The 14,885-nt window shown below is 41.4% G+C and overlaps 1 non-coding gene across 1 annotated transcript; it reads left to right on the forward strand.

Annotated features, from left to right (window-relative positions):
* The first annotated feature begins 13,800 nt into the window (after positions 1 to 13,800).
* On the forward strand, positions 13,801 to 13,907 carry LOC140854495 (small nucleolar RNA R71). The gene has a single exon (XR_012137712.1). It is a non-coding gene; the product is annotated as a small nucleolar RNA R71 (small nucleolar RNA).
* The last annotated feature ends 978 nt before the right edge of the window (positions 13,908 to 14,885 follow it).

Below are 14,885 nucleotides of genomic sequence, written 5' to 3' on the forward strand. Positions count from 1 at the left end.
TGAGCTTCCCAAGCCAACTGACCGAGCTAGCGCCCCTCCCCCTGGCTGCTTCTTCTTATACCAAGAAGCTTTCCGCGTCGGGCTTCGACTTCCACTTCCACCTTTTGTTGTTACTCTTTTTCACTTTTTAAACATTTTTCTAATTTTTATAGCGCCGAACTCCTTTAGATTTCTGATTGGATTTCTTTCCCTCTGTCGTTTAGCTGAAGTTCGGCCAACCCTTTCTTTGTTTAGAAACTTTTATACCTTCAAGCGTCACCTTTCGACAAAAGACTGGTGGTACTTCTCTCCCCAGTTCGATAGAAAGGGGTTACTAAAAGGTGCCTCCTCTTCTATCCACAACTGGAAGGAGAGGTACTTCTACATTCGATGCCCAACCTTGGAGCCGGGGTTGCCCCCTGGAGCTCCTTGAGGGACTTCGTCCGTCGGGCTTCTAGCCTGGGAAGGGACGACCTTGAAGCCTCCAATAAACTTAAGGCTTATCCAGCTTCTCTCCTCTCTGACCTTCTGAAGGAGCAACTCTTATTTAACTTCGACCTAAGCCCTCTCAACCCTATCGATATTATATATATATATATATATATATATATATATATATATTTTCAAGTCATTCGCTGCTTACCTCTTTTTTCTTGTTCTTTTTCTAAGCTGTGCCGATCTTCTTTCATTGCAGATATGGACACAGACGTGGCTCAGATGTTAGACAAGGGTCTCAAGGCCCATAAGAGAAAGGGCACCGCAACCTCTGGATCGGTGAAGAAAGCGAGGGTAGGGGAGATGAGCTCGACCGTGTCTGCCCAGGCGGCCATTGCCGTTGATGCCCCCTCCGACGTCGAGCCCACAGTCCCCCGAGCTTCTTCAAGAAGCCCCCCGATTGAGGTTTCCGCTCCAAGATCTCGCCCCGAGGAGGCACCGGAGGCCGAAAGGAAAAGGAGGAAGAAGACGTTGGCCCGCAAGAGCCGCAGCAGCAGGACTACCGTCGAGGGGGCCGATGGCTCCAAAGAGGATTCGAGGGAGAATCCCTTCAATAATAGGGATTTAATAAAAAGATTGATCGACGGGTGCATCCTGCCCGAGGTCGTCCACAGGATCATTCACGTCGATCTTGAATAGAAGGTTTGGAACTCTCTGGGATCTTTTCTCGAGGTAGGTCGATCTACTTTTTTTTTTCTTTCGCTTCTTTACTTAGCTTATTCCTTAGCTTTCATATTGACTCTCTAGCTGCTCTTGCAGATTAGACACCAGCTCATTGCCAACATCGAGGCGATGAATAATGCAAAGAAGGAAGTAGCCCAGGTGGAGGAATGTCGCCAGGCTGAGGTCGCCTGCCTGAAGGAGAAGGTCGCCGAAGTCGCAAGCCTCCAGGAGGTGCTCCAGAAGGAGGAGCAAACTTCGACGGGTCTGAAGGCCGCCCTGGAGGAGGAAAGAAAGAAAGCAGAGGTCGAGGTCTCCAAGCTGAGGGAGTAGATCCCGACTTTAGTCTTGGAGGCACGGGCCCAAGCAGTGGAGGAGTTCAAGACCTCCTCCGAGATGAGGGATTTGAACATCTAGTTCGACTAGGCCACTTTCATCAAGGACTTCGAGCTCTGTCAGGAGAAGGTGGTCGGAAAGTTTCTCGAACTGGACCTCGGCTTCCTGGATGAAGCATCCAACGATGAAGTCGGACCTTCTGAAGTCACTGTCGGTCTCTCTCCAGTCGGGACCTCTTCGACTGTCGCGGTTGCCACGACCGACCTTCCAGGGGAGTCGAGCTCCTCCACTTCTGCTCTGGATGTCCGAAATCTCTAATTTTGTACTTTTCCTTCGTTGCGACTTTTTTTCTTTCTCTTGTACTTAAGAACTATTTAATCAATGAAATCAGATTCTTCTTTACAGAGAGCTCCTTTTTCTTCTTCTTCTTTTTTTTTTCTTTTTTGCAATGATTTATGTTGTGATGCTCTTGTTTTCCGACAACAGTACCCTACCGAAGTTCTTCCCCTATTACAGGGGATTCTTCTGAAGTTGATGATCTGGGATCTCAGAAGGGAAGTTTGTCACCTTACGAAAAAATTAAAGAAGATGGACGACGAACTTCACAGGCTGAGGAAGAGCCATTCAGAAGCCACTGTGGAGGTTACTCACCTTCGGGACCTCCACAAAAAGGGCTTCATGGATTACACCCGAAAGAAGGCCGACTTCGTGAAGGAGCTTGAGGAACTCCAGAAATGTGCCAGCGATTGATCTTGGACTCAGGCTTCCAAGATCAGCTCTTTCGAGGTTGAGTTGGAGGCCGCACGGGAGAAGATCGACAAATTGGAAGGGAGCTCATCCTAGCTTACAACTCAAGCCGACCACGATCGAGACTGGTCGAAGAAATTCTTCGACCTTCAGAAGCAACTACAGGATGCCGAGGTGAATTACAATGCCTATCGAGTCGGCTGGTGCGGGCAAGTAGACGACTACAGAAGGAGGCTCAAGATGGCAACCGACGAGGTTGCTCGCCTTCAGAAGCAGTTATCCGAGAGAGCCCAGACCATTTTGGTTCAAGGCTCTGATGAGCTCCGCTCCTTGAGGGGGACCATGGAAGAACTATCCATGGCCCTTGGGCAGGAGAAGGCTGAATTGCAGCGGCTGAAAATTCAGCTGGCCTATGAGCAGCAGGCGGTCAAGGATGCAGAGGCGGAGTCTGAAGTTCTGAGGAAGAGGCTTCGAAAATTGAAGGGCGAGAGTCGATAGTTCCACCAAATGTATCGGAAGATGCTGTTAAGAAAGAAGAAATTGGAAGAAGAAGTTGAGAACTTAAAGCAATCCCTGATAATGGCTAGAACCGAGAGTTCGAAGTCAGAAGAAGCCGAGCTTCCTTAGAGCTTTTTTACCTTTTGTTCCATGTATTCTTTTCTTTTCTTGTTGTTTCTCTTTTTTTTTTGACCTTCAATGGCTTTTGTAATGCATTCTTTACTAATGAAATAAAATAGAATTTTCTCATCACATTGTGTACTATTGCTCTGAGATATCATTTATCGAGCTTCTCTTGTCTTTTGTCTTGTTTGATGTCGACGTTGTTTGAAGGTTCCTGATCATCACCATGTTGATTCGCCCTTTTTGTTCATGATTGAAGGTCTTTTCGAGGCCATTCGAGTTTGATGCTTTCTTTCGATGTTCGAGCTTGGGGCCCTAACTTCTCGTTACTTTGAGGAAGTCTATTTTCTCCTGCTAGTGTTGAGTTTCTCCTTAGAGACTGAGGACTTTTTACAAGAGTTTTCTTCTTCATTGAGATGAGGTCCCTTGTGTCTTAGATGCAGTTCGTCTTTTCCTTATCTCTGGTGTAGCTCATCGCTTTTCCTTTTTCTCTCCCCCTTTCTTTATGTTTGGACGAGGATTTTTTCTCTACTCCTAACGGGGTTGTAGGGGTGTAGAGGAGCCACTGAGGGGGCTTTTCCCCTCATCCGGTCTTAAACGACCAGATCTTTATTTGTGTCAGGACGAGATTCTCCTCCTGTTCCCGACACAATCATTTTCAGCTCATATTAGGATGAGGTTTTCCTCCTGTTCCTAACAGGACTGTGGGGGCATATAAGGGCCGTTGCAAGGGCCTCTCTCTCCATCTGATCTCTAAATAATCGGGCCTTTGACTTTGCTCATGTTAGGATGAGGTTCTCCTCCTATTCCTAACATGGCTGTGGGAGCACATAAAGGCCGTTGCAAGGGCCTCTCCCTCCATCCGATCTCTAAATAATCGGACCTTCGACCTTGCTCATGTTAGGATGAGGTTCTCCTCCTGTTCCTAACATGGCATGGGGGTGTATAAGGACCATTGCAAGGGCCTCTCCCCCCATCCGGTCTCTAAATAATCGGACCTTCGACTTTGCTCATGTTAGGACGAGGTTCTTCTCCTGTTCCTAATATGGCTGTGGGGGCACATAAGGGCCGTTGCAAGGGCCTCTCCCTCCATTCAGTCTCTAAATAATCGGGCCTTCGACCTTGCTCATGTTAGGATGAGGTTCTCCTCCTGTTCCTAACATGGCTGTGGGGGTGCATAAGGGTCGTTGCAAGGACCTCTCCCCCATCCAGTCTCTAAATAATCGGACCTTCGTTTGTGTCGGGATGAGGTTCTCCTCTTGTTCCTGACATGCTTAATTTCGATGGTCTGAAGGAGCTACTCTCTATCGTTATAAGTTCATGCCAAAGAAAAGATATGCGAATATGAAACTTTTATTTAAAGCAAAGTTATCGGTAATACATTCATAAATTTTTCAAATTTCATGGTCGCGGAAGGTCTGCTCCTCCGAGCTCTTTTAGATAGTATGTTCCGGGCTGGACTACCTCTTTGACTTCATACGGGCCTTCCCAGTTAGGGGTAAGTTTTTCTTGGTTTTGAGGTTGTGAAATAGCGGCTCGTCGAAGTACTAAGTCTCCCGCTCTGAAGGCTTTGCTCTTGACCCGGGAGTTGTAGTAGCGGGCCACTTTCTGCTTGTAGGCGGCCATCCAGACTTGAGCTGTCTCCTACTTTTCTTCTAACAAGTCGAGGTTGGCCTTGAGATCCTGTGAGTTGTGCTGCTCGTCGAATGCCACAACCCGCACCGATGGAAGCTTGAGTTCGATCGGGATCACGACTTCTGTTCCAAAGGCTAAGGCAAAGGGGGTCTCCCCTATGGGCAGTCTTTGGGTAGTTCGGTATGCCCATAACACATGATAAAGCTCATCTGCCCAAATTTTCTTTGCTTTTTCAAGTCTCGCTTTGATTCCTTGCAACAGAGTCCTGTTAGTCACCTCGGCTTCGTCGTTTGCCTGTGGATGGGCTACTGACGTGAAGTTATGGAAGATATTTAAGTCCTCACAAAATTCAGCAAATCTTGCTCCAGCAAATTATCGCCCATTATCAGTAATGAGAGTTCTGGGCAAGTCGAACCTACAGACGATTGACTTTCAGATGAAGTCCTGTACTTTAGCTTTTGTGATTTTCGTCAAAGGTTTGGCTTCGACCCACTTGGTGAAGTAGTCAATTACCACCAATAGGAACTTTCGCTGCCTGGATGCCATGGAAAAAGATCCAAAGATATCCATCCCCCATTGTGCAAACGACCATGGGGCACTCAAGGGTGTAAGTTCGAAGGTGGGCTGTCTTTAGATATTCGCATATCTCTATCACCGATCACACTTTCTGACATATTTAATGGAGTCATGGTATATTGTAGGCTAGTAATAACCTTATCGGAGCAGTTTGTGGGATAAAGATCTGGCCCTCAGATGACTTTCGCAGACTCCTTCATGTACCTCCCACAAGGCAAAGTCGGCTTCAGAAGGCCGGAGATATTTCAGGAGGGGCAAAGAATACGACCTCTTGTACAGCTTGCCTTCATAAAGGATATATCTGGAGGCCTAGTTCTTAAGCTTCTGAGCTTCGTTTGCATCATGAGGAAGAACCCCATCTTTGAGGTATGCAACCAATGGGTCAATCTAGCTGGGTTCATGGCTGATCTCCATTATAAGCTACGGTTCTTCCATACTTGGACACTTCAGAACTTCGAAGAAGACTTCTTTGGGTAATTCAGTCGGAGCCAGTGTAGCTAACTTGGAGAGAAGATCGGCCCTGGTATTTTCTGCTCTTGGAATCTGCTTGATGTCAAAGCTGCCAAAGGCAGGGATGATCTCTTTTATCTTTTCGAGATACTTGACCATACTATCCTTCTGAGCTTCATAGCTTTCACTGACTTGTCCCACCACCAATTGGGAGTCACTGTACACTTGGAGCTGATTTACTTCTAATTCTTTGGCGATCCTCAGTCTTGCAATCAGAGCTTCATATTCTGCTCTATTATTTGTCGCAGAAAATTCGAAACACAGCACGTACTCCACGATAATTCCTTCCGGATTGACCAAGATCAGGCCCGCACCCGTGCCTGACACGTTGGAGGAACCATCCACATAGAGGGCCCAAAAACCATCAGGGAGATCTGTTCTTTCCTCAAGGGAGTTCGGCTGGAGCCCAGGGTTGTCAGCTCCACCTCGTTCAAGTTTGGCTTCTTCCAGGATAGTGCATTCTACTATGAAGTCTACTAATATCTGGACTTGTATCATCGGTCGAGGTTGATAGTTGATGTTGAATTTCGTGAGCTCGACTGTCCATTTCACTATTCTTCCAGAAGCATCCGCTCGATGCAGAACTGCCTTAATCGACTGGTCGGTGAGTAGTATTATGGTGTGCCCTTAAAAGTAAGGTCGGAGCCTTCGAGCTGCCATCAACAAGGTGTAAGTTAGTTTCTCTAACTTAGTATACCTGATTTCGACATCTCTTAATACTCGACTTATGTAGTAGATCGGCCGTTGAATTTTTACTTCTTCCTTAACTAGAATTGCTGCGAGAGCCACAAGGGAGTTCTTCAATTCTTCGAATGCTTGTTGACATTCAGTGATCCAACAGAAGTTCTTCGACTGCTTGAGAGTCTGAAAGAAAGGTAGGCACCGTTCGGCCGACCTTGAGACGAAGCGATTCAGAGCTGCTACTCTCCCAGTAAGGCGCTGAACTTCCTTTATTGACTTCAGGGTGGTCATTTTCTGGATGGCATGAATCTTTTCTAGATTTGCTTCGATCTCGTGCCCCGATACTATAAAGCCCAAGAATTTTTTTGAGGTTACTCCAAAAGCATACTTGGCTGGGTTCAGCTTCATCTTGTATTTTTGGAGGGCGCTGAAGGTCTCCTCAAGGTCGGTGATGTTCAAATCTTAAAATTTGTAAATAAAACCGCAAGCGCACGGTGTGCAGAGTAGCATGACCAGCGAGTACGGGTCGATCCCACAGAGACTTGGTTTTAAAAATGATTTTCAAATCTATGCTCAAGTGAGCTTTAACAAAAATCGAAAGTCGAAAGTTGTTTGCTAAAGACAATAAGACTAAGGATCTAGGGTTTTTGAATCCACTAGATCTAGATTAGGGAATTCTACCTAAAATTTTTCTTATTGATCCTAATGACTACTCCTCTTGTCTTTCCCAAGCATAGATTATGAAGGGACTAAGGCCCAACGATAACCTATCAAGATTCTTTACAGGGGAGTAGTAACTAGGATCCCTTAGGGTTTTCTCCTCCTATGCACTGAATCAAGCATGAACTATGAAGGGACTCTGACCCAACTGTAGTTCATCAAAAATTCTTGACAAAAGAGGAAGAAAAAGAAACCCTAAGAAAAAGAAAGAACCCTATGTAAAATCCCTACTCATGATCTAGCTTCATCGCAAACCCTAGAAGGGATGCTTAGCTAGACATGATCTAAATCTACTTACAAAATTTAAATACAGAAAAATAAACTACCCTAATTTCATAAATTAAACTATCCTAATTGCATAAATTTAAACTGCATAATTTAAACTAACCTAATTGCATAAAATTAAATTGCATAAATTAAACTATCCTAATTGCAAGAAAAATAAATTGCATAATGTAAAGAGATGAAATTGCATAAAAAGAAGATTTTATATATAAAAAAAAATTTATTACAAAAACCTCAAAGCTCGAGGCTTGAAAAGAGAGCTAAAAACCCCACTATCTAGGGTTACAAGCTTGATCGGAAGGAAGAATACCTAAAACAAGGGCCTTAGGGGGCTTTTTATAGGCATTTGGGGGTTATAAGGTTTTCAAAACTTTCGATGTGGGACTAAGAGGTTTTAGAGAGTTGTTAGGGGGGTTTATGGTGCGCCGATGGGTCCATGGTCCACGCGCCTGTTGCTGTGGACCAGGCGGCTAATCAGATCACCAAATCAGTTGATTTTTGATCAATTTTGATCTGATTTGACTCGGGTTTGATCCAATTGAGTCTTCTTTCTTCATTCTTCAATTCCTGGGTCAATTTAACTCCGTTTTGCATAAAATTTGCGCCGTTGGAATCCTCTTTCCTTGTTCTTTCTATTGATGATCTCTTCTTCTACAAAATATAATAACAAGTATCAATTTCTTAATAAAGTTAGATAATTTAGATATTAATTGATACTTTTTATGTCAATTTGTGACATAAATCACACCCCCCAACTTAATCATTGCTAGTCCCTTAGCAATGTACCAAAATAAGATCATAATTCAAAAAGATCCTTCTTTTGCAAATTAATTTAAGATCGAAATTCAAGAAGTTTTCTAGTATTACTAAGTAATGAGCTTCGAATTAGAATCGGTAGTCGGTCTACTTAGAAGCTTTCTTAGAGTACACTTAAAGTTTTATAGCACTTGTGTGAGTGATAACTAACTTAGTATTTCAGTATTAACTTGTACAGGCCAATTATATCATTTTTCATAACTTAGTTCGATTAATTTTCTATACACCCTAGATTAAACAAAGAACTAAGGTAGCTTTCACACTGTATTTTTTTTTTTTTTTTTTTTTTTTTTTTTTTTTTGCTGAGCATCCTGGCCTTCCCACCACCGTTTGACGCGAATCTCAACACTTGACTTAGGTGAAGAGACCCGGTTACTAGGCTTAGGGCAATCCACATTTACTCTGTGTTTTGCATTTTATTTCAGGCAGGTAGCTCTTTCCTTAAATTCAAATTTCTTCAATTGGGGTGTAGAGAAAATTATCTAATTTAAATAATACTCAAATCCTTAATTGACCTTACAATTAACACCTACTTTACCTTGTTAGTGTGCATGTGCAATTGGAAGTGCTAATAGTCTTTAAATGACCTAAGCCACCAAGAGTCTAACCAGCTAATCTTCTCCGTGACTCACTACATTAGCAAATACTTTCTAACTTACTCTTATTTCTTTTATAGATTAATTTATTTCATATATATATATATATATATATATATATATTTATTTATTTATTTATTTTTTTTTTACATAATATATTAAATGCAAGAAATAACTCATAGTGGAAGGAAAAGGAAATGATAACACCTGATTTTGTTCAAGCTCTCCCCCCAACTTGACCGACATTGTCCCCAATGGAGTTTATCTAATTTAATTGTCCTAAGCAAACTGAAAACAAAGAAAGCATTAGAAATTAAATAAGCTGGGTTGCCTCCCAGAAGCGCTAAGTTTTATGTCTTCAGCCAGACCAAACCTCGAAGCAACTTAATCAGAATAAGTTGGTTCATAAAGAACCATGGCATCTTCAATAGTCTTGACAGGTAATTCCAAGAATGGTTTTAATCGTTGACCATTAACTTTAAAGATAACACCATTACTTGGGTTTTCAATCTCAACAGCTCCGTGTGAAAAGACTTCCTTTACTAAAAATGGTCCTGTCCATCTAGACCTAAGCTTTCCTGGAAACAGATGTAATCTAGAGTTATATAAGAGTACCTTTTGTCCGATATTGAAAGTTTTTCTCATAATTGATTGATCATGAAATGCTTTGGTTCGTTCCTTGTATATCTTTGCATTTTCATAGGCTTCATTTCTAAGTTCTTCTAATTCATTCAACTGAAGCTTTCTATGGTTTCCAGCGTCGTTCAAATTTGTATTTAGTTGTTTGATGGCCCACATGGCTTTGTGTTCTATCTCAATAGGCAAGTGACATGGTTTACCAAACACAATCCTATAAGGAGACATTCCTAGATTGGTCTTGAAAGCGGTTCGGTATGCCCAAAGTGCATCAATTAATTTCAAAGACCAATCCTTTCTATTGGCACTAACAGTTTTTTTCAGAATTTGTTTGATTTGTCGGTTTGACACTTCAACTTGTCCACTAGTTTGAGGATGATATGGTGTGGTCAATTTGTGGGTGACATTATACTTTTTCATCAATGTTGCAAAAGGTCGGTTACAAAAATGGGTTCCCCGATCACTAATGATTGCCCTAGGAATACCGAAACGGGAGAGAATATTTTCTTTAAAAAACTTAATGACCATTTTGCTATCGGGTGTTCTACATGCAATTGCTTCTACCCACTTTGAAACATAATCAACTGCTACTAGAATATATTTATTTTCAAAGGAATTTGGAAATGGTCCCATGAAATCGATTCCCCAAACATCAAAAACTTCAACTACCAAGATTGGGTTGAGTGGCATCATGTGTCGCTTGGTGATTCAACCCATTTTCTGACATTGAGCACAACTTTTACAATATTCATAAGCATCCTTAAACAAATTGGGCCAATAAAAACCACATTGGAGAACCTTAGCAGCAGTTTTCTTAGACGCGAAGTGACCCCCACATGCTTGATCATGACAAAAAGATAAAATATTCATGACTTCGTTATCTGGGATACACCTTCTAATAATTTGATCAGGACATTGTTTAAAAAGATAAGGATCATCCCAAATGAAATACTTCACTTGGGCAAAGAATTTATATTTATCCTGCTTAGTCCAATGAGAAGGTATCTTGCCTATGGCTAAATAATTTACAATATCAGCAAACCAAGGTTCAGTAGACACAGACATGAGTTGCTCATCTGGAAAAGATTCATTGATGGGTGGCTCACTAGATGGTGCAACTGGAATTCGGGATAAATGATCTGCTACAACGTTCTCAGTGCCTTTCTTGTCCCTAATTTCTAGGTCAAATTCTTGAAGGAGCAAAATCCATCTGATTAAACGTGCCTTGGCATCCTTCTTTGCTAGGAGATGTCTAATGGCTGAGTGATCGGTGTAAACAATGGTGTGGGTCCCAACCAAATAAGATCTAAATTTCTCTAAAGCAAAGACAACGGCAAGGAACTCCTTCTCAGTTGTGGTGTAGTTAAGCTGCGCATCATTTAAGGTTTTACTTGCATAATATATCACTCTAGGCAGCTTATTTATTCGTTGACCTAAGATTGCGCCCACAACATGATCGGACGCATCACACATTAATTCAAATGGTTCAGACCAGACAGGAGGATGAATGATTGGAGCTGATACAAGTGCATTTTTTAGAAATTCAAAGGATTCCAAGCACTCATGAGTAAATTCAAATTTGGTATCCTTTGCCAAAAGATTAGTCAGTGGACGTGCTACTTTGCTAAAGTTGGCAATAAACCTTCTATAGAATCCAGCATGACCTAAAAATGAACGTATTTCTTTCACAGATTTAGGTGGTGGAAGACTTGCAATTAGATCTATTTTGGCCTTGTCCACTTCAATCCCCTTTTTAGAAATGACATGGCCAAGAACTATTCCCTGTTTGACCATAAACTGACATTTTTTCCAGTTGAGAACTAGGTGCTTCTCCTTACATCGTTCTAGAACTAATTGCAGGTGATTCAGACACTCGGAGAAGGTTAGACCAAAAACAGAAAAGTCATCCATAAAAATTTCTAGAAATCGTTCTATCATATCTGAAAACATGCTGATCATGCATCTCTGAAAGGTTGCCGGTGCATTACATAGTCCAGAGGGCATTCGTCTATAGGCAAAAGTACCAAATGGACAGGTGAATGTAGTCTTTTCTTGATCTTCAGCGGCTATGGGGATCTGGTTGTAACCGGAGTATCCATCAAGAAAACAGTAAAACTCTTGTCCGGCTAGTCTTTCCAACATTTGATCAATAAATGGCAAAGGAAAGTGATCTTTCCTTGTCGCAGCATTCAACTTTCTATAGTCTATACAGACCCTCCATCCTGTTTGGGTCCTAGTTGGGATAAGTTCGTTTGCATCATTTTGGACCACTGTTACCCCAGATTTCTTGGGTACTATTTGAACTGGGCTTACCCAAGAGCTATCAGAAATAGGATAAATTATTCCACTATCTAGGAGTTTCAGAATCTCCTTTTTAACTACATCCTTCATAACTGGATTAAGCCTTCTTTGGGCTTCTCTTGTTGGTTTAGCCTCTTCCTCTAAGTATATTCTATGTTGAACTATAGAAGGGCTTATTCCTTTGATATCTGCTATGGTCCAACCTATTGCTTCCTGATTTGCTTTTAGAACTGACACTAACTCCTCCTCTTGCTTGGGATCTAGGTCTGATGCAATAATTACAGGCAAAGTTTCTTTGGGTCCTAGATATGCATACTTGAGATGTTCTGGGAGGGGTTTCAGTTCTAAAATGGGTGCTTCCTCTATCGATGGTTTAGGTGATGGTTTCACCATCTCAATGATTGGTTCAGTAGGAAGTGTCGATTCTTGATTAATCTGATTTTCTTTAAGTATTTCATTGACATCCTCAGACTCATGGATTAACCAGGGGTTAGACTCTAGGTCGACTTTATCATCACTAATGTCAATGGATTCATAAATACCATCTTGGACTACATTGACATCAGCATGAGAAGAGGATTCCTATTCTAAGTTAAAAACATTAAGCTCAATGGTCATATTCCCAAAGGATAACTTCATTAGACCATTTCGACAATTGATTTCAGCATTGGCCGTAGCTAAGAATGGTCTTCCTAAAATGATAGGTATATGTCCTTTAGGATTCGCAACTGGCTCAGTCTCTAAAACAATAAAATCTACAGGAAAAATGAAATTTTCAACCTTTATCAGAACATCCTCGACCATTCCCTTAGGGATCCTGAGAGATCTATCGGCTAACTGTAATGTGATCCCAGTAGGTTGAAGTTTTTCTAATCCTAGTTGTTCATACACCGAATATGGAAGGATATTCACACTAGCTCCTAGATCTAGCAAGGCCTTTTTTATATTGGTTTCTCCAATAACACAAGAAATTGTTGGAGCTCCAGGGTCCTTATATTTAATTGGCACATGGCTAGATAGGTATGAACTGACACTTGCAGCCAAAAATGCTTTCTTTGGTACATTAGTGGTCCTTTTCCTAGTGCAGAGATCTTTTAAAAATTTGGCATAAGTTGGAACCTGATGGATTATATCTAAAAGAGGAATATTAACTTGGACTTGTTTAAATACCTCTAAAATTTTATCTAAATGTTCAGATTTATTGGATTTCAGTCTGTTTAGAAAAGGAGCTCTAGGACTTTTAAGTACTGGACTAGGTGAATTTTCAGTTTCTGGTGCTTGAGGTTGAAAGGTAGTAGTTTTAGAAGGTGACTCGGCAGATGAGTCATCTATATCATCAAGTGCAACTACCTTATTGTCTATTTGTTTTCCTGATCTTAAGGTATGAATGGCATTTACACCATTAACTTGGTTTCCTTGTTGGGGTCGTGGACCATTTTGGTTCCTAGGATTTGGCTCAGGTTGGCTAGGTAACCTACCATGTTCTCGTTCACTAATGGTCGAAGCCAGCTGACTTACTTGCATTTCCAGACGGGCTATAGCTTGGGTGTTATTATTTATGAGTTGACCCGTGGTTTGCATAAAGCTGGTATGTGTCTTCATCATGGCTTCTAGGCTTTTCTCTAAAGAGGTAATTTTCTTGTCATTATCATGGAAGCCTGGCGGGTTGTTCATTACTGGGTTGGACCTTAGATTTTGCTGATTGAAATTTGGATTGCCTACATTAGGATTCTGGGACCATGAGAAATTCGGGTGATTCCTCCAACCTGGATTATATGTGGGTGCATAAGGATTGTTCAATGGTCCTTGATAGGTGGCATTCACCTGTGCACACTCATTCGAGTAGGAACATTCTTCTAAGACATGGTTTGGTGCATTGCACTCTTTACACATGGGTGCAGATATTTGATTTACATTGGCTGGTCTCTGTAATTCTAAGGCTTCCAATCTACGTGTTAAGGTTGCAATCTTGGCCTCTGATGCTAGGGTTGGTTGAATTTGATGCATTCTTCCTCTTGAAGGTGTAGCTTTATCAGGTTCCCTAGTTGTTTCCCACTGTAAATTTTTCTCAGCTAGGTCTTCTAAGAATTGCCAAGCTTCAGTAGTTTCTTTGTCCATAAATTGGCCTTGGCACATGGACTCTAGCATGGTTCTTGAGTTTGAATCTAACCCCTCATAGATGATCTGGCATAGTCTCCAAGTTTCTATTCCATGGTGTGGGCATTGGGTCAAAAGATTCTTGAAACGATCAAAGTACTTCCAAAATGATTCACCAGCTAGTTGGTAAAATTGATTTATTTCATTCCTAATCCTAGCTGTTTTATGATGGGGGAAATATTTTTTTAAAAATGTTCTCACAAAGCCCTCCCAGGTAGTGACAGAATAGTTTGGCAGACTATAAAGCCACTTCTTAGCATTGTCCTTAAGGGCAAAGTTGATTAATCTAAGTTTGACCTCATCCTCTATTAATTGCAGTTTCATGGTTGCACATACCTCCTCAAATTCTCTAATAAATATATAAGCATCCTCTAATCCTGTGAATTTTGGAAGCATATTTATGATTTGAGGTTTGATTTCAAAATTGTTAGCTGTGGGTTGTGGCAACCTGATACAAGATGGTTGGATGGAGCCAACTGGATAACACAAATCTTTAAGGGTCATGGGTTGGATTGGTTCAGCCATTGGAACAACAGGAATTGACTCAATTCTAACTAGACGACCTGACACTCTTCTCCACACACGAAGTGTACGGTTCTCGATGTTTATACAATTTTTTTTTTTTAATAAAATTTTTATGTATAAGGAAAAGAAAGAAAAGAGAAAAAGTTCTAAAGAGAAGATCCTAAGGAGTCCTAAATCTAAAGAAAAGTAACCAAATTAATTTAAATTTTAAATTTTTTTTTTTTTTCAAACAAGTGAATCAATAAATTAAACTCAATCTATCCTAGGGTTAACCTAAATCTAGACAGCTCCTAACTGTTCCAAGATGACCCTTCAAACCTTCCAAGTGGAGATTGATCAACTAGTTAGCCAGGTAAGTATAAGAGGTGGGAGGTTCACTCATCGTTGCCTTTCTAGACACCAAACGAGTTGGCCAGGCCAGCAACTGAACCAATTTAACAAACCACCCTCAGGGACTTGCCTAGACACCAACTAATCAAACAACTCAAACTTGGTAGAACTCTTAGGGTTCCTTGTCCTATTGAGCTCGAATTCCTTAAGGTTGACGTCTAATTGATTTTAAGATTAAAAGTCTAGGTAATGCAATATGATGGAGATGGTTTTTGGGCT

Source organism: Elaeis guineensis, unplaced genomic scaffold, assembly GCF_000442705.2.
Source record: "Elaeis guineensis isolate ETL-2024a unplaced genomic scaffold, EG11 Super_Scaffold_31900, whole genome shotgun sequence".
In the NCBI taxonomy this organism is placed as follows: domain Eukaryota; kingdom Viridiplantae; phylum Streptophyta; class Magnoliopsida; order Arecales; family Arecaceae; genus Elaeis; species Elaeis guineensis.